This window comes from Mustela putorius, unplaced genomic scaffold, assembly GCF_011764305.1.
Source record: "Mustela putorius furo isolate JIRA1106 unplaced genomic scaffold, ASM1176430v1.1 tig00003850_pilon_pilon_pilon, whole genome shotgun sequence".
Lineage (NCBI taxonomy): Eukaryota > Metazoa > Chordata > Mammalia > Carnivora > Mustelidae > Mustela > Mustela putorius.
Window position 1 is genome coordinate 10,530,437 of NW_025422002.1, and position 2,985 is coordinate 10,533,421.

The following is a 2,985-nucleotide window of genomic DNA, read 5'->3' on the forward strand; positions in this document are numbered from 1 at the left end:
GGTCAGCTTTGTACTGATATGTAACAAAGTTGTGTGGACTCCAGTCCCAGTGGACAGTGATCTGTACCGACACCCCTATATTAAGCTCTGGTAGCTGTGAGGATTCAACTAGAGTGTGTTATATGCCCCAACAGGATCTGGCATGTGGTAAGAGCCTTACAGTTATAAGTAGGGTGGTTTCAGGGTTGTTTGAGCAATAGAGGGCTAGTGCCAATAGGGTACTGGTCATCTAGACATATCTGCATTTCCAGACCACAGCTTTATAAATTTGCAGAAAGGTCAATGAACTACTTTTGACAAGCTAAAGACCTTCTTCCCTCAGCAAGCTGTCAATACATACATATACATACATTTCTGTATATCAATTCCAGGGGCCCATGGGCACTGTGATGCCTTTCTATAAATCCTTACAGGGAAGACACTGACTTTTCTTTTCTTTTAAAGATTGTATTTATTTATTTGTCAGAGAGAGAGAGACAGAGAAAGACATAGAGAGAGAGTGAAAGAGAGAGCTCACAAGCGGGCAGAGTGGCAGGCAGAGACGAGAGAAGCAAACTCCTTGCTAAGCAAGGAGCCCAGTGCGGGACTTGATCCCAGGAGCCTGGGATCATGACCCGAGCTGAAGACAGTGGCTTAACCCACTGAGCCATCCAGGTGTTCCCCCCCACCTTTTTGTTTTTTAAAAAATGCATATGACTAAAAAAATCCAATAGTACAAACAAGTATGTGGTGGAAAGAAAGCCTTTTTCCCCACTGGGATTTTAGTGTCTCCCTTCTTCTGCCCACAGGCAACAACTGCTCCTAGTTTGGGGTATTCTTCCAAAGGTGATGAAAATTTATCTTTTTGCTTAACTAATCAATCATTAGATTTTCATTGGAAAATCAAAACTGTGAGTTAGATTGAGCTGAAGACAGTTGGAATTTCTGGCTTCAGTGTGGGTATGTTTGTTCACATCTTGTTTTGGCCATTCTTCCTCAATAATACTTTTGAATTACTTTAGTCTTTTTGCCTGGTATTCCTTTCTAAGGATATTTCATAATTTGTCATTCATAATATTTCATAATCCCAATGCTGGATTTTGAGGTGATTTTTCATTCTTGTAACTTCAAAATGTGCTGCCTTTCAAAGAGGTTGTATCAATTTACATCGAATCAGGTATGAGAATGCATTTCCCCACATCCTCAGCTACAAAAAATATTACATGCTTTTTGATCACTGACAAATAGGTGCAAGTTTATAATTTTACTTGTATTTTTAAGTGACAGAGGTGGAGACATTTTTTTTCACATACTAAAGAGCCTTTCATAATTTTTGTCTGTTCCTTGGTTCATTCCTGTTTCCATTTTATTTTTTCAAGTTTTTATTTTAATTCCAGTAAACATGTTTACGTTTTAATACTTAAGTATCTCATTAAGAAACTTCCATCAGGTGCCTGGGTGGCTCAGCAGGTTGAGTGTGTGCCTTTGGCTTAGGTCACGATCCCGGATGCTGGGATCAAGTCCGGCATCAGGCTTCCTCCTCAGCCCGTACTCTCCTTCGCTCTTTCCCTTTGTTGCCCCCTTCCCCATCCCCCACCCCACGCGCGCGCGCGCCCCCTCTCTGTTAAATTAATAAGTATTAATAAAATATTTTAAAAAGCTTTTACATAGTAAGGACATGTGTTGCGAATATTTTTTTAAGTTTGTACCTTGTCTTTTAACTTTGATATTTTTGCCCGGCAAAAATTTTACATTTTACATTTTTGTGTAGCCTTTTTTGCCTGTGGCTCCTAACTTCCGACTCGGCCACTTTCTGGGTGTGTCACTTGGTCTCTCTGAGCCACAGTTTCCTGCTCTGCAAATGGGGTCACGATGTTGGTGCGGGTTCGAGAAGGGAATCGGGAACTGAACCGTCCGGCTAAGCGGCGAAGCGCTGAGCAGCCGGGAACCGCACTGAGAGACAGGGGTCCGCGAACGCCCCGAACCCCACTGAAGGCTGGCGGGGGGAAGCGCGGCCCTGCCTAGCTTCGCGCTCTTCGGGCCCACGTGAGTGACTCCGCCCCGCCTTGCTTCCGACCAATGCCTCCAAGCCTCCTGGCCAACAGGCGAGCTCCGTCTTGCTCGGGGTCCCGCCTCCTGCCGATTCGAGCAATGGGCGCCCTCCGTTCTGCGCAAGGCCCGCCCCCGCCGCTCGCCTGGCTGCGGGCCGCAAGGCTCGTTCCGGGAGGCGGGCGCAGCCGAGGCCGGTGTGGCCGGAGCTCGGGCGGCGGCCGAGCTGGGGCTGCAGGAGTGGGGCGGGAGGCCAGGACGCTGCCGAGGCGGGACGTTCGGGACGTGGGGGCGGCGAGGTCGACGTCTGGGCTGCGGCGGCGGGGACGGAAGGGGCGGCCGGGCGAGCCGGAGGGTGTCCTGTGGCGGCGGCCGAGCGCGGCACCGCCGGCTCCTGAGGGGCGCCTCGGCCCCTCGGGCCCCGGGCTGGTCCGCGGGGCCTCGGGAGCAGGGCGGGCTGCGCGCCGGGTCCGGCCCTGCCCTGCGGCCCGCCCTCGGCATTCCGGGCCTCTGGGCCAAGCGCCCGCCGAAGGCTGCGGGTCCAGTCGCCCTGTGTGGACTTTAAGGCGCCTTGTAATCTTTTGAAGCGCTTTGACATCCCCAAAGGGCTCCGTACTGCAAACTAAATCGAAGCGCTTTGTAATCCCGGAAGCGCTTTGACATCTCCCTAGTAGCGCTGTGCAAACTGTAGCGCTTGGTGATCGCGGAAGCACGTTTTGGGTTTGGAAACCAAACCGACGCCCTTAGTAAATCTCGGATCGTTTTGACTAAGGCGAAGCGCGTTGGCATCTCCGAAACCCTGAGAACTGTGATGGGCAGTGGAAAAAAGGGGGAAAGGTCAGTGAGGCCCCTGACTCTGACCTTCTGGCTTGCCCTCCCCCAGGGGACCCAGGGTGGCGGGAGTCTGAAGAGGGCTGGTATTGGAATCCAGGCCCCCTCTTTGCCTTGCAGGTGCCC